At 46.4% G+C, this 20727-nt stretch overlaps 13 non-coding genes across 13 annotated transcripts; all 13 read left to right on the forward strand.

Moving 5' to 3' along the window:
- The first annotated feature begins 105 nt into the window (after nt 1-105).
- trnal-aag (transfer RNA leucine (anticodon AAG)) lies at nt 106-187 on the forward strand. Its single transcript has one exon. It is a non-coding gene; the product is annotated as a tRNA-Leu (tRNA).
- Nucleotides 188-1306: 1119 nt separating this feature from the next.
- trnav-uac (transfer RNA valine (anticodon UAC)) lies at nt 1307-1379 on the forward strand. Its single transcript has one exon. It is a non-coding gene; the product is annotated as a tRNA-Val (tRNA).
- Nucleotides 1380-3039: 1660 nt separating this feature from the next.
- On the forward strand, nt 3040-3121 carry trnal-aag (transfer RNA leucine (anticodon AAG)). The gene has a single exon. It is a non-coding gene; the product is annotated as a tRNA-Leu (tRNA).
- A 1924-nt stretch (nt 3122-5045) lies between these two features.
- trnal-aag (transfer RNA leucine (anticodon AAG)) lies at nt 5046-5127 on the forward strand. Its single transcript has one exon. It is a non-coding gene; the product is annotated as a tRNA-Leu (tRNA).
- Nucleotides 5128-6246: 1119 nt separating this feature from the next.
- trnav-uac (transfer RNA valine (anticodon UAC)) lies at nt 6247-6319 on the forward strand. Its single transcript has one exon. It is a non-coding gene; the product is annotated as a tRNA-Val (tRNA).
- A 1660-nt stretch (nt 6320-7979) lies between these two features.
- On the forward strand, nt 7980-8061 carry trnal-aag (transfer RNA leucine (anticodon AAG)). Its single transcript has one exon. It is a non-coding gene; the product is annotated as a tRNA-Leu (tRNA).
- A 1119-nt stretch (nt 8062-9180) lies between these two features.
- trnav-uac (transfer RNA valine (anticodon UAC)) lies at nt 9181-9253 on the forward strand. Its single transcript has one exon. It is a non-coding gene; the product is annotated as a tRNA-Val (tRNA).
- Nucleotides 9254-10913: 1660 nt separating this feature from the next.
- trnal-aag (transfer RNA leucine (anticodon AAG)) lies at nt 10914-10995 on the forward strand. The gene has a single exon. It is a non-coding gene; the product is annotated as a tRNA-Leu (tRNA).
- A 1125-nt stretch (nt 10996-12120) lies between these two features.
- On the forward strand, nt 12121-12193 carry trnav-uac (transfer RNA valine (anticodon UAC)). Its single transcript has one exon. It is a non-coding gene; the product is annotated as a tRNA-Val (tRNA).
- Nucleotides 12194-13853: 1660 nt separating this feature from the next.
- On the forward strand, nt 13854-13935 carry trnal-aag (transfer RNA leucine (anticodon AAG)). Its single transcript has one exon. It is a non-coding gene; the product is annotated as a tRNA-Leu (tRNA).
- A 1125-nt stretch (nt 13936-15060) lies between these two features.
- trnav-uac (transfer RNA valine (anticodon UAC)) lies at nt 15061-15133 on the forward strand. Its single transcript has one exon. It is a non-coding gene; the product is annotated as a tRNA-Val (tRNA).
- Nucleotides 15134-16793: 1660 nt separating this feature from the next.
- trnal-aag (transfer RNA leucine (anticodon AAG)) lies at nt 16794-16875 on the forward strand. Its single transcript has one exon. It is a non-coding gene; the product is annotated as a tRNA-Leu (tRNA).
- A 1072-nt stretch (nt 16876-17947) lies between these two features.
- trnav-uac (transfer RNA valine (anticodon UAC)) lies at nt 17948-18020 on the forward strand. Its single transcript has one exon. It is a non-coding gene; the product is annotated as a tRNA-Val (tRNA).
- Nucleotides 18021-20727: the final 2707 nt, after the last annotated feature.

The following is a 20727-nucleotide window of genomic DNA, read 5'->3' on the forward strand; positions in this document are numbered from 1 at the left end:
GTGCGAGTCGGAGAGGGATCATGGAACCCTTTTCACGTGAGTTTACATCTGTTGTTATGCAGGAACACAATTGGAAGTGCAAGCAAATGGAGTCGTGGGCGTGTTGGTAGTGTGGCCGAGCGGTCTTAGGCGCTGGATTAAGGCTCCAGTCTCGACAGAGGCGTGGGTTCGAATCCCACCGCTGCCATTTCTGCGGAGCAGCTAGTTTAAATGCTGTTTCGATCCCCTGCGGCATTTCTGTTTAAAACAGAAGCAAAATGAGTTTGCTTCCCGGGGAACTGATTGTGGTGTTGTTAAGTGCCGAATTTTCCAAAGTGTCTGTGCTGTCATGCTCGTGTTCGCCTCCCGCGCGGAAAATCGCCAGCGGCTCTACTCTTGCTTTCTGTTCCAGGCAAGTTGAGCTTTTACTGGAACCGAATGGAGACTGCTATTTCATCGTTGTTGCGAAACAGAGTCCTACGGTGACTCGACTCGTCGTTATTTGGTTTTCTGGCCAATGAGAAAATCGTTCCAATGTATTTCGATGTCATATGTTATTGAATTTCTCCCACTTCCATCATTTCAGTCCTGGAGTCATCGGAAGGGAAAGGTAATCTAATCGAGACTGTGATTGGTGAAATTCACTTTTTATGGCCCATTCTTATTATGTTCTTTTTTTGTCTCTTTGCAGCATTGTCTGGGAAGTGGTGGTGCACTCAGGCTCCAGTATGTTTGAAAGAGTAGTTTGGAATTGCCCTGTTGTTAGTTGTGTGATTACGTTATGGCTCATGCCCCCTGACTGTCTCACATTTAGCATTCATGCTCGCTGTGTCTGAAAATGCATTTGGTTTTCCCGTTTTGTTTGTGTTCGGTGTTAAATGCTTTCTGTTTTGCGATTCGCTCAATACATTACGAATTAACAGGGTTTCTGAGGTAACTTCCAGCTGCAAAAATCCTCAACTGAGAATCTGGGAAATTTTCACGGAGTATGGTCAGCAAAAGTAAGGAAATCGTTCGTTTCTGCAGTGTTTCACAATGCTACCTTTCCCGTGAGCAGTCGAACAGACGAAAAGATTTTGCCACAGACTGCGACGGTAAGCTCCGCAAAAACGTAATTCTTTAAAGCAGGTGTAAGCGACACAACGTTATTGGGGTACACCGCGTGGAAACAGATACTTCGGTGTATCTCGTCCATGCTCACCACATAGCCAAAATTAAACAAGTCCCATTAAACAACGAGCTAACGGAAACAGAAAGGTGAAAGGTCGAATGGCTTCAACTTTCAGTGCTGGATGCCACTGAGCTGCAGCGGGGACGACCGAGGCTTGTTTCTGTAGTGTAGTGGTCATCACGTTCGCCTTACACGCGAAAGGTCCCCAGTTCGAAACTGGGCAGAAACTGCTTTGCTCTTCAACTGCAGCCTTTGACATCGACAAGAACGGAGCTTTCTTGCTTGCTTTCCCATGTGCAAACCTGCCTTCGAGTTTGCTCGAATAAATCGTCGCTCGTAGTGCAATGCAATACCGCTCCGTTTAATTACTGTGCAAAAGCATTGTAAAGTTTTTCTCCAACCTGGTTCTGATCATATGCCATTCTGTTTGAGAGTGTAGTTACCCCCTTCTGATCCTTCCACGAAAAGCATTACCGCATTCGCATTCCTTGCGCAGGCGGCCCGGTTCAAAGACAGGGAAGAAGCTGATGTGCTGGTGTCACAGTGCACCACGGATTCCTCAACTAGTCTGTCTGTCAAATGTTTCCCAAAGTCGTCTCTGAAAGACCTCATTTGGAAGGTGTCTGTCGTTATTCAACGTGTGAGAATTGGCACCAGAGGTCCTGAATCATGTTTTGGAGCAGTTCGCACGTTAGTGGCTCATTCAATCAGCAACAGCAATGAAAGAAATTCCACTCTCAGAGGAACCTCTGGACCTGTGCTTTCATAGCGTCGCTAGTATTAAGGTGCGCCCCGAGATCTAAGCCAGGTTGGAACGGAAACGGAGGAATCGACAGAGAGGCTACAGAATGACATCGCATCCATTTGGTTTTCATTAAATCACTGACGAGCAGGAAAATGTAAACGGGGAGGGCGAGTGGGGAAGTGAGGCAGTTGCAGCTCTGGAGAAAGTCCTTCGTTGTGATTCACTCAGCAACCAGAGACGTGACGGTGACTCAGGCGTGAGAGCTCTTCACATCGTGAACAAAAAGCAATCAAGGGCAGTTAGCACCTCTTCCGGAGTGGGGGTGGGGTGAGGTAATTACCTTTTGACTTCTGTTACTATGTTCGGAAACTGCCTTTTGGATTGAGGTGAAGAGAAACTGCATTTCTAAAAAGCACCATGGAACTTGTTAAACTTTATTGAGTCGCTTTTTCTCATCGATTCCCACACAGGTTTCCAACTCAGTTGGTATCCATGAGGCTCATGTCCAGGTGCAATCTGCAGCAAATTGCACGGTTAGGTAAAAGGCAAGGAAAGTGGCATCTCGAACCGGCCCCGAGGTCAGACCTTCCTCACAATGTAATCTGTCCTTCTCGGATTGTAATGCTACCTCCGGTTTTAGGGTGGAACATTCTTTGGGAACCTTATTCTGCAAAACAGACACAGTGACTGAAACTATGCTGCACGGTATGATTTGGGACACGGCCTGCTCAGCTTTGTGCATTTCCCCTGTAGTCCGGTGTGTTTCATGTTCCGTGTAAACGTGAAAGTTGTCCTGTTTCGAGCAATGGGTGAAATCATTGAGCAAAGCAAGAATCGAAATTGCAGTAATGTCAAGTAGCTCATGGTAATTTGACCCAATCATAATCGATCATATATTCTCACGCACTCACAGATACATCTGTAGCTGAATCGAAGTCTGAGAAGATAGACTCAGTTTACCAGTGATTTTTGTCTGGATTGATGGGCTATCGTTAACTGCTGAGAAATTGATATTGTAGACGGGCACATCCCAGCAGCTGTGCGAGTCGGAGAGGGATCATGGAACCCTTTTCACGTGAGTTTACATCTGTTGTTATGCAGGAACACAATTGGAAGTGCAAGCAAATGGAGTCGTGGGCGTGTTGGTAGTGTGGCCGAGCGGTCTTAGGCGCTGGATTAAGGCTCCAGTCTCGACAGAGGCGTGGGTTCGAATCCCACCGCTGCCATTTCTGCGGAGCAGCTAGTTTAAATGCTGTTTCGATCCCCTGCGGCATTTCTGTTTAAAACAGAAGCAAAATGAGTTTGCTTCCCGGGGAACTGATTGTGGTGTTGTTAAGTGCCGAATTTTCCAAAGTGTCTGTGCTGTCATGCTCGTGTTCGCCTCCCGCGCGGAAAATCGCCAGCGGCTCTACTCTTGCTTTCTGTTCCAGGCAAGTTGAGCTTTTACTGGAACCGAATGGAGACTGCTATTTCATCGTTGTTGCGAAACAGAGTCCTACGGTGACTCGACTCGTCGTTATTTGGTTTTCTGGCCAATGAGAAAATCGTTCCAATGTATTTCGATGTCATATGTTATTGAATTTCTCCCACTTCCATCATTTCAGTCCTGGAGTCATCGGAAGGGAAAGGTAATCTAATCGAGACTGTGATTGGTGAAATTCACTGGTTCTGATCATATGCCATTCTGTTTGAGAGTGTAGTTACCCCCTTCTGATCCTTCCACGAAAAGCATTACCGCATTCGCATTCCTTGCGCAGGCGGCCCGGTTCAAAGACAGGGAAGAAGCTGATGTGCTGGTGTCACAGTGCACCACGGATTCCTCAACTAGTCTGTCTGTCAAATGTATCCCAAAGTCGTCTCTGAAAGACCTCATTTGGAAGGTGTCTGTCGTTATTCAACGTGTGAGAATTGGCACCAGAGGTCCTGAATCATGTTTTGGAGCAGTTCGCACGTTAGTGGCTCATTCAATCAGCAACAGCAATGAAAGAAATTCCACTCTCAGAGGAACCTCTGGACCTGTGCTTTCATAGCGTCGCTAGTATTAAGGTGCGCCCCGAGATCTAAGCCAGGTTGGAACGGAAACGGAGGAATCGACAGAGAGGCTACAGAATGACATCGCATCCATTTGGTTTTCATTAAATCACTGACGAGCAGGAAAATGTAAACGGGGAGGGCGAGTGGGGAAGTGAGGCAGTTGCAGCTCTGGAGAAAGTCCTTCGTTGTGATTCACTCAGCAACCAGAGACGTGACGGTGACTCAGGCGTGAGAGCTCTTCACATCGTGAACAAAAAGCAATCAAGGGCAGTTAGCACCTCTTCCGGAGTGGGGGTGGGGTGAGGTAATTACCTTTTGACTTCTGTTACTATGTTCGGAAACTGCCTTTTGGATTGAGGTGAAGAGAAACTGCATTTCTAAAAAGCACCATGGAACTTGTTAAACTTTATTGAGTCGCTTTTTCTCATCGATTCCCACACAGGTTTCCAACTCAGTTGGTATCCATGAGGCTCATGTCCAGGTGCAATCTGCAGCAAATTGCACGGTTAGGTAAAAGGCAAGGAAAGTGGCATCTCGAACCGGCCCCGAGGTCAGACCTTCCTCACAATGTAATCTGTCCTTCTCGGATTGTAATGCTACCTCCGGTTTTAGGGTGGAACATTCTTTGGGAACCTTATTCTGCAAAACAGACACAGTGACTGAAACTATGCTGCACGGTATGATTTGGGACACGGCCTGCTCAGCTTTGTGCATTTCCCCTGTAGTCCGGTGTGTTTCATGTTCCGTGTAAACGTGAAAGTTGTCCTGTTTCGAGCAATGGGTGAAATCATTGAGCAAAGCAAGAATCGAAATTGCAGTAATGTCAAGTAGCTCATGGTAATTTGACCCAATCATAATCCATCATATATTCTCACGCACTCACAGATACATCTGTAGCTGAAACGAAGTCTGAGAAGATAGACTCAGTTTACCAGTGATTTTTGTCTGGATTGATGGGCTATCGTTAACTGCTGAGAAATTGATATTGTAGACGGGCACATCCCAGCAGCTGTGCGAGTCGGAGAGGGATCATGGAACCCTTTTCACGTGAGTTTACATCTGTTGTTATGCAGGAACACAATTGGAAGTGCAAGCAAATGGAGTCGTGGGCGTGTTGGTAGTGTGGCCGAGCGGTCTTAGGCGCTGGATTAAGGCTCCAGTCTCGACAGAGGCGTGGGTTCGAATCCCACCGCTGCCATTTCTGCGGAGCAGCTAGTTTAAATGCTGTTTCGATCCCCTGCGGCATTTCTGTTTAAAACAGAAGCAAAATGAGTTTGCTTCCCGGGGAACTGATTGTGGTGTTGTTAAGTGCCGAATTTTCCAAAGTGTCTGTGCTGTCATGCTCGTGTTCGCCTCCCGCGCGGAAAATCGCCAGCGGCTCTACTCTTGCTTTCTGTTCCAGGCAAGTTGAGCTTTTACTGGAACCGAATGGAGACTGCTATTTCATCGTTGTTGCGAAACAGAGTCCTACGGTGACTCGACTCGTCGTTATTTGGTTTTCTGGCCAATGAGAAAATCGTTCCAATGTATTTCGATGTCATATGTTATTGAATTTCTCCCACTTCCTTCATTTCAGTCCTGGAGTCATCGGAAGGGAAAGGTAATCTAATCGAGACTGTGATTGGTGAAATTCACTTTTTATGGCCCATTCTTATTATGTTCTTTTTTTGTCTCTTTGCAGCATTGTCTGGGAAGTGGTGGTGCACTCAGGCTCCAGTATGTTTGAAAGAGTAGTTTGGAATTGCCCTGTTGTTAGTTGTGTGATTACGTTATGGCTCATGCCCCCTGACTGTCTCACATTTAGCATTCATGCTCGCTGTGTCTGAAAATGCATTTGGTTTTCCCGTTTTGTTTGTGTTCGGTGTTAAATGCTTTCTGTTTTGCGATTCGCTCAATACATTACGAATTAACAGGGTTTCTGAGGTAACTTCCAGCTGCAAAAATCCTCAACTGAGAATCTGGGAAATTTTCACGGAGTATGGTCAGCAAAAGTAAGGAAATCGTTCGTTTCTGCAGTGTTTCACAATGCTACCTTTCCCGTGAGCAGTCGAACAGACGAAAAGATTTTGCCACAGACTGCGACGGTAAGCTCCGCAAAAACGTAATTCTTTAAAGCAGGTGTAAGCGACACAACGTTATTGGGGTACACCGCGTGGAAACAGATACTTCGGTGTATCTCGTCCATGCTCACCACATAGCCAAAATTAAACAAGTCCCATTAAACAACGAGCTAACGGAAACAGAAAGGTGAAAGGTCGAATGGCTTCAACTTTCAGTGCTGGATGCCACTGAGCTGCAGCGGGGACGACCGAGGCTTGTTTCTGTAGTGTAGTGGTCATCACGTTCGCCTTACACGCGAAAGGTCCCCAGTTCGAAACTGGGCAGAAACTGCTTTGCTCTTCAACTGCAGCCTTTGACATCGACAAGAACGGAGCTTTCTTGCTTGCTTTCCCATGTGCAAACCTGCCTTCGAGTTTGCTCGAATAAATCGTCGCTCGTAGTGCAATGCAATACCGCTCCGTTTAATTACTGTGCAAAAGCATTGTAAAGTTTTTCTCCAACCTGGTTCTGATCATATGCCATTCTGTTTGAGAGTGTAGTTACCCCCTTCTGATCCTTCCACGAAAAGCATTACCGCATTCGCATTCCTTGCGCAGGCGGCCCGGTTCAAAGACAGGGAAGAAGCTGATGTGCTGGTGTCACAGTGCACCACGGATTCCTCAACTAGTCTGTCTGTCAAATGTTTCCCAAAGTCGTCTCTGAAAGACCTCATTTGGAAGGTGTCTGTCGTTATTCAACGTGTGAGAATTGGCACCAGAGGTCCTGAATCATGTTTTGGAGCAGTTCGCACGTTAGTGGCTCATTCAATCAGCAACAGCAATGAAAGAAATTCCACTCTCAGAGGAACCTCTGGACCTGTGCTTTCATAGCGTCGCTAGTATTAAGGTGCGCCCCGAGATCTAAGCCAGGTTGGAACGGAAACGGAGGAATCGACAGAGAGGCTACAGAATGACATCGCATCCATTTGGTTTTCATTAAATCACTGACGAGCAGGAAAATGTAAACGGGGAGGGCGAGTGGGGAAGTGAGGCAGTTGCAGCTCTGGAGAAAGTCCTTCGTTGTGATTCACTCAGCAACCAGAGACGTGACGGTGACTCAGGCGTGAGAGCTCTTCACATCGTGAACAAAAAGCAATCAAGGGCAGTTAGCACCTCTTCCGGAGTGGGGGTGGGGTGAGGTAATTACCTTTTGACTTCTGTTACTATGTTCGGAAACTGCCTTTTGGATTGAGGTGAAGAGAAACTGCATTTCTAAAAAGCACCATGGAACTTGTTAAACTTTATTGAGTCGCTTTTTCTCATCGATTCCCACACAGGTTTCCAACTCAGTTGGTATCCATGAGGCTCATGTCCAGGTGCAATCTGCAGCAAATTGCACGGTTAGGTAAAAGGCAAGGAAAGTGGCATCTCGAACCGGCCCCGAGGTCAGACCTTCCTCACAATGTAATCTGTCCTTCTCGGATTGTAATGCTACCTCCGGTTTTAGGGTGGAACATTCTTTGGGAACCTTATTCTGCAAAACAGACACAGTGACTGAAACTATGCTGCACGGTATGATTTGGGACACGGCCTGCTCAGCTTTGTGCATTTCCCCTGTAGTCCGGTGTGTTTCATGTTCCGTGTAAACGTGAAAGTTGTCCTGTTTCGAGCAATGGGTGAAATCATTGAGCAAAGCAAGAATCGAAATTGCAGTAATGTCAAGTAGCTCATGGTAATTTGACCCAATCATAATCCATCATATATTCTCACGCACTCACAGATACATCTGTAGCTGAAACGAAGTCTGAGAAGATAGACTCAGTTTACCAGTGATTTTTGTCTGGATTGATGGGCTATCGTTAACTGCTGAGAAATTGATATTGTAGACGGGCACATCCCAGCAGCTGTGCGAGTCGGAGAGGGATCATGGAACCCTTTTCACGTGAGTTTACATCTGTTGTTATGCAGGAACACAATTGGAAGTGCAAGCAAATGGAGTCGTGGGCGTGTTGGTAGTGTGGCCGAGCGGTCTTAGGCGCTGGATTAAGGCTCCAGTCTCGACAGAGGCGTGGGTTCGAATCCCACCGCTGCCATTTCTGCGGAGCAGCTAGTTTAAATGCTGTTTCGATCCCCTGCGGCATTTCTGTTTAAAACAGAAGCAAAATGAGTTTGCTTCCCGGGGAACTGATTGTGGTGTTGTGAAGTGCCGAATTTTCCAAAGTGTCTGTGCTGTCATGCTCGTGTTCGCCTCCCGCGCGGAAAATCGCCAGCGGCTCTACTCTTGCTTTCTGTTCCAGGCAAGTTGAGCTTTTACTGGAACCGAATGGAGACTGCTATTTCATCGTTGTTGCGAAACAGAGTCCTACGGTGACTCGACTCGTCGTTATTTGGTTTTCTGGCCAATGAGAAAATCGTTCCAATGTATTTCGATGTCATATGTTATTGAATTTCTCCCACTTCCTTCATTTCAGTCCTGGAGTCATCGGAAGGGAAAGGTAATCTAATCGAGACTGTGATTGGTGAAATTCACTTTTTATGGCCCATTCTTATTATGTTCTTTTTTTGTCTCTTTGCAGCATTGTCTGGGAAGTGGTGGTGCACTCAGGCTCCAGTATGTTTGAAAGAGTAGTTTGGAATTGCCCTGTTGTTAGTTGTGTGATTACGTTATGGCTCATGCCCCCTGACTGTCTCACATTTAGCATTCATGCTCGCTGTGTCTGAAAATGCATTTGGTTTTCCCGTTTTGTTTGTGTTCGGTGTTAAATGCTTTCTGTTTTGCGATTCGCTCAATACATTACGAATTAACAGGGTTTCTGAGGTAACTTCCAGCTGCAAAAATCCTCAACTGAGAATCTGGGAAATTTTCACGGAGTATGGTCAGCAAAAGTAAGGAAATCGTTCGTTTCTGCAGTGTTTCACAATGCTACCTTTCCCGTGAGCAGTCGAACAGACGAAAAGATTTTGCCACAGACTGCGACGGTAAGCTCCGCAAAAACGTAATTCTTTAAAGCAGGTGTAAGCGACACAACGTTATTGGGGTACACCGCGTGGAAACAGATACTTCGGTGTATCTCGTCCATGCTCACCACATAGCCAAAATTAAACAAGTCCCATTAAACAACGAGCTAACGGAAACAGAAAGGTGAAAGGTCGAATGGCTTCAACTTTCAGTGCTGGATGCCACTGAGCTGCAGCGGGGACGACCGAGGCTTGTTTCTGTAGTGTAGTGGTCATCACGTTCGCCTTACACGCGAAAGGTCCCCAGTTCGAAACTGGGCAGAAACTGCTTTGCTCTTCAACTGCAGCCTTTGACATCGACAAGAACGGAGCTTTCTTGCTTGCTTTCCCATGTGCAAACCTGCCTTCGAGTTTGCTCGAATAAATCGTCGCTCGTAGTGCAATGCAATACCGCTCCGTTTAATTACTGTGCAAAAGCATTGTAAAGTTTTTCTCCAACCTGGTTCTGATCATATGCCATTCTGTTTGAGAGTGTAGTTACCCCCTTCTGATCCTTCCACGAAAAGCATTACCGCATTCGCATTCCTTGCGCAGGCGGCCCGGTTCAAAGACAGGGAAGAAGCTGATGTGCTGGTGTCACAGTGCACCACGGATTCCTCAACTAGTCTGTCTGTCAAATGTTTCCCAAAGTCGTCTCTGAAAGACCTCATTTGGAAGGTGTCTGTCGTTATTCAACGTGTGAGAATTGGCACCAGAGGTCCTGAATCATGTTTTGGAGCAGTTCGCACGTTAGTGGCTCATTCAATCAGCAACAGCAATGAAAGAAATTCCACTCTCAGAGGAACCTCTGGACCTGTGCTTTCATAGCGTCGCTAGTATTAAGGTGCGCCCCGAGATCTAAGCCAGGTTGGAACGGAAACGGAGGAATCGACAGAGAGGCTACAGAATGACATCGCATCCATTTGGTTTTCATTAAATCACTGACGAGCAGGAAAATGTAAACGGGGAGGGCGAGTGGGGAAGTGAGGCAGTTGCAGCTCTGGAGAAAGTCCTTCGTTGTGATTCACTCAGCAACCAGAGACGTGACGGTGACTCAGGCGTGAGAGCTCTTCACATCGTGAACAAAAAGCAATCAAGGGCAGTTAGCACCTCTTCCGGAGTGGGGGTGGGGTGAGGTAATTACCTTTTGACTTCTGTTACTATGTTCGGAAACTGCCTTTTGGATTGAGGTGAAGAGAAACTGCATTTCTAAAAAGCACCATGGAACTTGTTAAACTTTATTGAGTCGCTTTTTCTCATCGATTCCCACACAGGTTTCCAACTCAGTTGGTATCCATGAGGCTCATGTCCAGGTGCAATCTGCAGCAAATTGCACGGTTAGGTAAAAGGCAAGGAAAGTGGCATCTCGAACCGGCCCCGAGGTCAGACCTTCCTCACAATGTAATCTGTCCTTCTCGGATTGTAATGCTACCTCCGGTTTTAGGGTGGAACATTCTTTGGGAACCTTATTCTGCAAAACAGACACAGTGACTGAAACTATGCTGCACGGTATGATTTGGGACACGGCCTGCTCAGCTTTGTGCATTTCCCCTGTAGTCCGGTGTGTTTCATGTTCCGTGTAAACGTGAAAGTTGTCCTGTTTCGAGCAATGGGTGAAATCATTGAGCAAAGCAAGAATCGAAATTGCAGTAATGTCAAGTAGCTCATGGTAATTTGACCCAATCATAATCCATCATATATTCTCACGCACTCACAGATACATCTGTAGCTGAATCGAAGTCTGAGAAGATAGACTCAGTTTACCAGTGATTTTTGTCTGGATTGATGGGCTATCGTTAACTGCTGAGAAATTGATATTGTAGACGGGCACATCCCAGCAGCTGTGCGAGTCGGAGAGGGATCATGGAACCCTTTTCACGTGAGTTTACATCTGTTGTTATGCAGGAACACAATTGGAAGTGCAAGCAAATGGAGTCGTGGGCGTGTTGGTAGTGTGGCCGAGCGGTCTTAGGCGCTGGATTAAGGCTCCAGTCTCGACAGAGGCGTGGGTTCGAATCCCACCGCTGCCATTTCTGCGGAGCAGCTAGTTTAAATGCTGTTTCGATCCCCTGCGGCATTTCTGTTTAAAACAGAAGCAAAATGAGTTTGCTTCCCGGGGAACTGATTGTGGTGTTGTTAAGTGCCGAATTTTCCAAAGTGTCTGTGCTGTCATGCTCGTGTTCGCCTCCCGCGCGGAAAATCGCCAGCGGCTCTACTCTTGCTTTCTGTTCCAGGCAAGTTGAGCTTTTACTGGAACCGAATGGAGACTGCTATTTCATCGTTGTTGCGAAACAGAGTCCTACGGTGACTCGACTCGTCGTTATTTGGTTTTCTGGCCAATGAGAAAATCGTTCCAATGTATTTCGATGTCATATGTTATTGAATTTCTCCCACTTCCTTCATTTCAGTCCTGGAGTCATCGGAAGGGAAAGGTAATCTAATCGAGACTGTGATTGGTGAAATTCACTTTTTATGGCCCATTCTTATTATGTTCTTTTTTTGTCTCTTTGCAGCATTGTCTGGGAAGTGGTGGTGCACTCAGGCTCCAGTATGTTTGAAAGAGTAGTTTGGAATTGCCCTGTTGTTAGTTGTGTGATTACGTTATGGCTCATGCCCCCTGACTGTCTCACATTTAGCATTCATGCTCGCTGTGTCTGAAAATGCATTTGGTTTTCCCGTTTTGTTTGTGTTCGGTGTTAAATGCTTTCTGTTTTGCGATTCGCTCAATACATTACGAATTAACAGGGTTTCTGAGGTAACTTCCAGCTGCAAAAATCCTCAACTGAGAATCTGGGAAATTTTCACGGAGTATGGTCAGTCGGAGCAAAAGTAAGGAAGTCGTTCGTTTCTGCAGTGTTTCACAATGCTACCTTTCCCGTGAGCAGTCGAACAGACGAAAAGATTTTGCCACAGACTGCGACGGTAAGCTCCGCAAAAACGTAATTCTTTAAAGCAGGTGTAAGCGACACAACGTTATTGGGGTACACCGCGTGGAAACAGATACTTCGGTGTATCTCGTCCATGCTCACCACATAGCCAAAATTAAACAAGTCCCATTAAACAACGAGCTAACGGAAACAGAAAGGTGAAAGGTCGAATGGCTTCAACTTTCAGTGCTGGATGCCACTGAGCTGCAGCGGGGACGACCGAGGCTTGTTTCTGTAGTGTAGTGGTCATCACGTTCGCCTTACACGCGAAAGGTCCCCAGTTCGAAACTGGGCAGAAACTGCTTTGCTCTTCAACTGCAGCCTTTGACATCGACAAGAACGGAGCTTTCTTGCTTGCTTTCCCATGTGCAAACCTGCCTTCGAGTTTGCTCGAATAAATCGTCGCTCGTAGTGCAATGCAATACCGCTCCGTTTAATTACTGTGCAAAAGCATTGTAAAGTTTTTCTCCAACCTGGTTCTGATCATATGCCATTCTGTTTGAGAGTGTAGTTACCCCCTTCTGATCCTTCCACGAAAAGCATTACCGCATTCGCATTCCTTGCGCAGGCGGCCCGGTTCAAAGACAGGGAAGAAGCTGATGTGCTGGTGTCACAGTGCACCACGGATTCCTCAACTAGTCTGTCTGTCAAATGTTTCCCAAAGTCGTCTCTGAAAGACCTCATTTGGAAGGTGTCTGTCGTTATTCAACGTGTGAGAATTGGCACCAGAGGTCCTGAATCATGTTTTGGAGCAGTTCGCACGTTAGTGGCTCATTCAATCAGCAACAGCAATGAAAGAAATTCCACTCTCAGAGGAACCTCTGGACCTGTGCTTTCATAGCGTCGCTAGTATTAAGGTGCGCCCCGAGATCTAAGCCAGGTTGGAACGGAAACGGAGGAATCGACAGAGAGGCTACAGAATGACATCGCATCCATTTGGTTTTCATTAAATCACTGACGAGCAGGAAAATGTAAACGGGGAGGGCGAGTGGGGAAGTGAGGCAGTTGCAGCTCTGGAGAAAGTCCTTCGTTGTGATTCACTCAGCAACCAGAGACGTGACGGTGACTCAGGCGTGAGAGCTCTTCACATCGTGAACAAAAAGCAATCAAGGGCAGTTAGCACCTCTTCCGGAGTGGGGGTGGGGTGAGGTAATTACCTTTTGACTTCTGTTACTATGTTCGGAAACTGCCTTTTGGATTGAGGTGAAGAGAAACTGCATTTCTAAAAAGCACCATGGAACTTGTTAAACTTTATTGAGTCGCTTTTTCTCATCGATTCCCACACAGGTTTCCAACTCAGTTGGTATCCATGAGGCTCATGTCCAGGTGCAATCTGCAGCAAATTGCACGGTTAGGTAAAAGGCAAGGAAAGTGGCATCTCGAACCGGCCCCGAGGTCAGACCTTCCTCACAATGTAATCTGTCCTTCTCGGATTGTAATGCTACCTCCGGTTTTAGGGTGGAACATTCTTTGGGAACCTTATTCTGCAAAACAGACACAGTGACTGAAACTATGCTGCACGGTATGATTTGGGACACGGCCTGCTCAGCTTTGTGCATTTCCCCTGTAGTCCGGTGTGTTTCATGTTCCGTGTAAACGTGAAAGTTGTCCTGTTTCGAGCAATGGGTGAAATCATTGAGCAAAGCAAGAATCGAAATTGCAGTAATGTCAAGTAGCTCATGGTAATTTGACCCAATCATAATCCATCATATATTCTCACGCACTCACAGATACATCTGTAGCTGAATCGAAGTCTGAGAAGATAGACTCAGTTTACCAGTGATTTTTGTCTGGATTGATGGGCTATCGTTAACTGCTGAGAAATTGATATTGTAGACGGGCACATCCCAGCAGCTGTGCGAGTCGGAGAGGGATCATGGAACCCTTTTCACGTGAGTTTACATCTGTTGTTATGCAGGAACACAATTGGAAGTGCAAGCAAATGGAGTCGTGGGCGTGTTGGTAGTGTGGCCGAGCGGTCTTAGGCGCTGGATTAAGGCTCCAGTCTCGACAGAGGCGTGGGTTCGAATCCCACCGCTGCCATTTCTGCGGAGCAGCTAGTTTAAATGCTGTTTCGATCCCCTGCGGCATTTCTGTTTAAAACAGAAGCAAAATGAGTTTGCTTCCCGGGGAACTGATTGTGGTGTTGTTAAGTGCCGAATTTTCCAAAGTGTCTGTGCTGTCATGCTCGTGTTCGCCTCCCGCGCGGAAAATCGCCAGCGGCTCTACTCTTGCTTTCTGTTCCAGGCAAGTTGAGCTTTTACTGGAACCGAATGGAGACTGCTATTTCATCGTTGTTGCGAAACAGAGTCCTACGGTGACTCGACTCGTCGTTATTTGGTTTTCTGGCCAATGAGAAAATCGTTCCAATGTATTTCGATGTCATATGTTATTGAATTTCTCCCACTTCCTTCATTTCAGTCCTGGAGTCATCGGAAGGGAAAGGTAATCTAATCGAGACTGTGATTGGTGAAATTCACTTTTTATGGCCCATTCTTATTATGTTCTTTTTTTGTCTCTTTGCAGCATTGTCTGGGAAGTGGTGGTGCACTCAGGCTCCAGTATGTTTGAAAGAGTAGTTTGGAATTGCCCTGTTGTTAGTTGTGTGATTACGTTATGGCTCATGCCCCCTGACTGTCTCACATTTAGCATTCATGCTCGCTGTGTCTGAAAATGCATTTGGTTTTCCCGTTTTGTTTGTGTTCGGTGTTAAATGCTTTCTGTTTTGCGATTCGCTCAATACATTACGAATTAACAGGGTTTCTGAGGTAACTTCCAGCTGCAAAAATCCTCAACTGAGAATCTGGGAAATTTTCACGGAGTATGGTCAGTCGGAGCAAAAGTAAGGAAGTCGTTCGTTTCTGCAGTGTTTCACAATGCTACCTTTCCCGTGAGCAGTCGAACAGACGAAAAGATTTTGCCACAGACTGCGACGGTAAGCTCCGCAAAAACGTAATTCTTTAAAGCAGGTGTAAGCGACACAACGTTATTGGGGTACACCGCGTGGAAACAGATACTTCGGTGTATCTCGTCCATGCTCACCACATAGCCAAAATTAAACAAGTCCCATTAAACAACGAGCTAACGGAAACAGAAAGGTGAAAGGTCGAATGGCTTCAACTTTCAGTGCTGGATGCCACTGAGCTGCAGCGGGGACGACCGAGGCTTGTTTCTGTAGTGTAGTGGTCATCACGTTCGCCTTACACGCGAAAGGTCCCCAGTTCGAAACTGGGCAGAAACTGCTTTGCTCTTCAACTGCAGCCTTTGACATCGACAAGAACGGAGCTTTCTTGCTTGCTTTCCCATGTGCAAACCTGCCTTCGAGTTTGCTCGAATAAATCGTCGCTCGTAGTGCAATGCAATACCGCTCCGTTTAATTACTGTGCAAAAGCATTGTAAAGTTTTTCTCCAACCTGGTTCTGATCATATGCCATTCTGTTTGAGAGTGTAGTTACCCCCTTCTGATCCTTCCACGAAAAGCATTACCGCATTCGCATTCCTTGCGCAGGCGGCCCGGTTCAAAGACAGGGAAGAAGCTGATGTGCTGGTGTCACAGTGCACCACGGATTCCTCAACTAGTCTGTCTGTCAAATGTTTCCCAAAGTCGTCTCTGAAAGACCTCATTTGGAAGGTGTCTGTCGTTATTCAACGTGTGAGAATTGGCACCAGAGGTCCTGAATCATGTTTTGGAGCAGTTCGCACGTTAGTGGCTCATTCAATCAGCAACAGCAATGAAAGAAATTCCACTCTCAGAGGAACCTCTGGACCTGTGCTTTCATAGCGTCGCTAGTATTAAGGTGCGCCCCGAGATCTAAGCCAGGTTGGAACGGAAACGGAGGAATCGACAGAGAGGCTACAGAATGACATCGCATCCATTTGGTTTTCATTAAATCACTGACGAGCAGGAAAATGTAAACGGGGAGGGCGAGTGGGGAAGTGAGGCAGTTGCAGCTCTGGAGAAAGTCCTTCGTTGTGATTCACTCAGCAACCAGAGACGTGACGGTGACTCAGGCGTGAGAGCTCTTCACATCGTGAACAAAAAGCAATCAAGGGCAGTTAGCACCTCTTCCGGAGTGGGGGTGGGGTGAGGTAATTACCTTTTGACTTCTGTTACTATGTTCGGAAACTGCCTTTTGGATTGAGGTGAAGAGAAACTGCATTTCTAAAAAGCACCATGGAACTTGTTAAACTTTATTGAGTCGCTTTTTCTCATCGATTCCCACACAGGTTTCCAACTCAGTTGGTATCCATGAGGCTCATGTCCAGGTGCAATCTGCAGCAAATTGCACGGTTAGGTAAAAGGCAAGGAAAGTGGCATCTCGAACCGGCCCCGAGGTCAGACCTTCCTCACAATGTAATCTGTCCTTCTCGGATTGTAATGCTACCTCCGGTTTTAGGGTGGAACATTCTTTGGGAACCTTATTCTGCAAAACAGACACAGTGACTGAAACTATGCTGCACGGTATGATTTGGGACACGGCCTGCTCAGCTTTGTGCATTTCCCCTGTAGTCCGGTGTGTTTCATGTTCCGTGTAAACGTGAAAGTTGTCCTGTTTCGAGCAATGGGTGAAATCATTGAGCAAAGCAAGAATCGAAATTGCAGTAATGTCAAGTAGCTCATGGTAATTTGACCCAATCATAATCGATCATATATTCTCACGCACTCACAGATACATCTGTAGCTGAATCGAAGTCTGAGAAGATAGACTCAGTTTACCAGTGATTTTTGTCTGGATTGATGGGCTATCGTTAACTGCTGAGAAATTGATATTGTAGACGGGCACATCCCAGCAGCTGTGCGAGTCGGAGAGGGATCATGGAACCCTTTTCACGTGAGTTTACATCTGTTGTTATGCAGGAACACAATTGGAAGTGCAAGCAAATGGAGTCGTGGGCGTGTTGGTAGTGTGGCCGAGCGGTCTTAGGCGCTGGATTAAGGCTCCAGTCTCGACAGAGGCGTGGGTTCGAATCCCACCGCTGCCATTTCTGCGGAGCAGCTAGTTTAAATGCTGTTTCGATCCCCTGCGGCATTTCTGTTTAAAACAGAAGCAAAATGAGTTTGCTTCCCGGGGAACTGATTGTGGTGTTGTTAAGTGCCGAATTTTCCAAAGTGTCTGTGCTGTCATGCTCGTGTTCGCCTCCCGCGCGGAAAATCGCCAGCGGCTCTACTCTTGCTTTCTGTTCCAGGCAAGTTGAGCTTTTACTGGAACCGAATGGAGACTGCTATTTCATCGTTGTTGCGAAACAGAGTCCTACGGTGACTCGACTCGTCGTTATTTGGTTTTCTGGCCAATGAGAAAATCGTTCCAATGTATTTCGATGTCATATGTTATTGAATTTCTCCCACTTCCTTCATTTCAGTCCTGGAGTCATCGGAAGGGAAAGGTAATCTAATCGAGACTGTGATTGGTGAAATTCACTTTTGATGGCCCATTCTTATTATGTTCTTTTTTTGTCTCTTTGCAGCATTGTCTGGGAAGTGGTGGTGCACTCAGGCTCCAGTATGTTTGAAAGAGTAGTTTGGAATTGCCCTGTTGTTAGTTGTGTGATTACGTTATGGCTCATGCCCCCTGACTGTCTCACATTTAGCATTCATGCTCGCTGTGTCTGAAAATGCATTTGGTTTTCCCGTTTTGTTTGTGTTCGGTGTTAAATGCTTTCTGTTTTGCGATTCGCTCAATACATTACGAATTAACAGGGTTTCTGAGGTAACTTCCAGCTGCAAAAATCCTCAACTGAGAATCTGGGAAATTTTCACGGAGTATGGTCAGTCGGAGCAAAAGTAAGGAAGTGACGAAAAGATTTTGCCACAGACTGCGACGGTAAGCTCCGCAAAAACGTAATTCTTTAAAGCAGGTGTAAGCGACACAACGTTATTGGGGTACACCGCGTGGAAACAGATACTTCGGTGTATCTCGTCCATGCTCACCACATAGCCAAAATTAAACAAGTCCCATTAAACAACGAGCTAACGGAAACAGAAAGGTGAAAGGTCGAATGGCTTCAACTTTCAGTGCTGGATGCCACTGAGCTGCAGCGGGGACGACCGAGGCTTGTTTCTGTAGTGTAGTGGTCATCACGTTCGCCTTACACGCGAAACGTCCCCAGTTCGAAACTGGGCAGAAACTGCTTTGCTCTTCAACTGCAGCCTTTGACATCGACAAGAACGGAGCTTTCTTGCTTGCTTTCCCATGTGCAAACCTGCCTTCGAGTTTGCTCGAATAAATCGTCGCTCGTAGTGCAATGCAATACCGCTCCGTTTAATTACTGTGGAAAAGCATTGTAAAGTTTTTCTCCAACCTGGTTCTGATCATATGCCATTCTGTTTGAGAGTGTAGTTACCCCCTTCTGATCCTTCCACGAAAAGCATTACCGCATTCGCATTCCTTGCGCAGGCGGCCCGGTTCAAAGACAGGGAAGAAGCTGATGTGCTGGTGTCACAGTGCACCACGGATTCCTCAACTAGTCTGTCTGTCAAATGCATCCCAAAGTCGTCTCTGAAAGACCTCATTTGGAAGGTGTCTGTCGTTATTCAACGTGTGAGAATTGGCACCAGAGGTCCTGAATCATGTTTTGGAGCAGTTCGCACGTTAGTGGCTCATTCAATCAGCAACAGCAATGAAAGAAATTCCACTCTCAGAGGAACCTCTGGACCTGTGCTTTCATAGCGTCGCTAGTATTAAGGTGCGCCCCGAGATCTAAGCCAGGTTGGAACGGAAACGGAGGAATCGACAGAGAGGCTACAGAATGACATCGCATCCATTTGGTTTTCATTAAATCACTGACGAGCAGGAAAATGTAAACGGGGAGGGCGAGTGGGGAAGTGAGGCAGTTGCAGCTCTGGAGAAAGTCCTTCGTTGTGATTCACTCAGCAACCAGAGACGTGACGGTGACTCAGGCGTGAGAGCTCTTCACATCGTGAACAAAAAGCAATCAAGGGCAGTTAGCACCTCTTCCGGAGTGGGGGTGGGGTGAGGTAATTACCTTTTGACTTCTGTTACTATGTTCGGAAACTGCCTTTTGGATTGAGGTGAAGAGAAACTGCATTTCTAAAAAGCACCATGGAACTTGTTAAACTTTATTGAGTCGCTTTTTCTCATCGATTCCCACACAGGTTTCCAACTCAGTTGGTATCCATGAGGCTCATGTCCAGGTGCAATCTGCAGCAAATTGCACGGTTAGGTAAAAGGCAAGGAAAGTGGCATCTCGAACCGGCCCCGAGGTCAGACCTTCCTCACAATGTAATCTGTCCTTCTCGGATTGTAATGCTACCTCCGGTTTTAGGGTGGAACATTCTTTGGGAACCTTATTCTGCAAAACAGACACAGTGACTGAAACTATGCTGCACGGTATGATTTGGGACACGGCCTGCTCAGCTTTGTGCATTTCCCCTGTAGTCCGGTGTGTTTCATGTTCCGTGTAAACGTGAAAGTTGTCCTGTTTCGAGCAATTGGTGAAATCATTGAGCAAAGCAAGAATCGAAATTGCAGTAATGTCAAGTAGCTCATGGTAATTTGACCCAATCATAATCGATCATATATTCTCACGCACTCACAGATACATCTGTAGCTGAATCGAAGTCTGAGAAGATAGACTCAGTTTACCAGTGATTTTTGTCTGGATTGATGGGCTATCGTTAACTGCTGAGAAATTGATATTGTAGACGGGCACATCCCAGCAGCTGTGCGAGTCGGAGAGGGATCATGGAACCCTTTTCACGTGAGTTTACATCTGTTGTTATGCAGGAACACAATTGGAAGGGCAAGAAAATGGAGTCGTGGGCGTGTTGGTCGTGTGGGAGAGGCGCTGGATTAAGGCTCCAGTCTCGACAGAGGCGTGGGTTCGAATCCCACCGCTGCCATTTCTGCGGAGCAGCTAGTTTAAATGCTGTTTCGATCCCCTGCGGCATTTCTGTTTAAAACAGAAGCAAAATGAGTTTGCTTCCCGGGGAATTGATTGTGGTGTTGGTCAGTGCCGAATTTTCCAAAGTGTCTGTGCTGTCATGCTCGTGTTCGCCTCCCGCGCGGAAAATCGCCAGCGGCTCTACTCTTGCTTTCTGTTCCAGGCAAGTTGAGCTTTTACTGGAACCGAATGGAGACTGCTATTTCATCGTTGTTGCGAAACAGAGTCCTACGGTGACTCGACTCGTCGTTATTTGGTTTTCTGGCCAATGAGAAAATCGTTCCAATGTATTTCGATGTCATATGTTATTGAATTTCTCCCACTTCCATCATTTCAGTCCTGGAGTCATCGGAAGGGAAAGGTAATCTAATCGAGACTGTGATTGGTGAAATTCACTTTTGATGGCCCATTCTTATTATGTTCTTTTTTTGTCTCTTTGCAGCATTGTCTGGGAAGTGGTGGTGCACTCAGGCTCCAGTATGTTTGAAAGAGTAGTTTGGAATTGCCCTGTTGTTAGTTGTGTGATTACGTTATGGCTCATGACCCCTGACTGTCTCACATTTAGCATTCATGCTCGCTGTGTCTGAAAATGCATTTGGTTTTCCCGTTTTGTTTGTGTTCCGTGTTAAATGCTTTCTGTTTTGCGATTCGCTCAATACATTACGAATTAACAGGGTTTCTGAGGTAACTTCCAGCTGCAAAAATCCTCAACTGAGAATCTGGGAAATTTTCACGGAGTATGGTCAGTCGGAGCAAAAGTAAGGAAGTCGTTCGTTTCTGCAGTGTTTCACAATGCTACCTTTCCCGTGAGCAGTCGAACAGACGAAAAGATTTTGCCACAGACTGCGACGGTAAGCTCCGCAAAAACGTAATTCTTTAAAGCAGGTGTAAGCGACACAACGTTATTGGGGTACACCGCGTGGAAACAGATAC

This window comes from Chiloscyllium punctatum, chromosome 18, assembly GCF_047496795.1.
Source record: "Chiloscyllium punctatum isolate Juve2018m chromosome 18, sChiPun1.3, whole genome shotgun sequence".
NCBI lineage: Eukaryota > Metazoa > Chordata > Chondrichthyes > Orectolobiformes > Hemiscylliidae > Chiloscyllium > Chiloscyllium punctatum.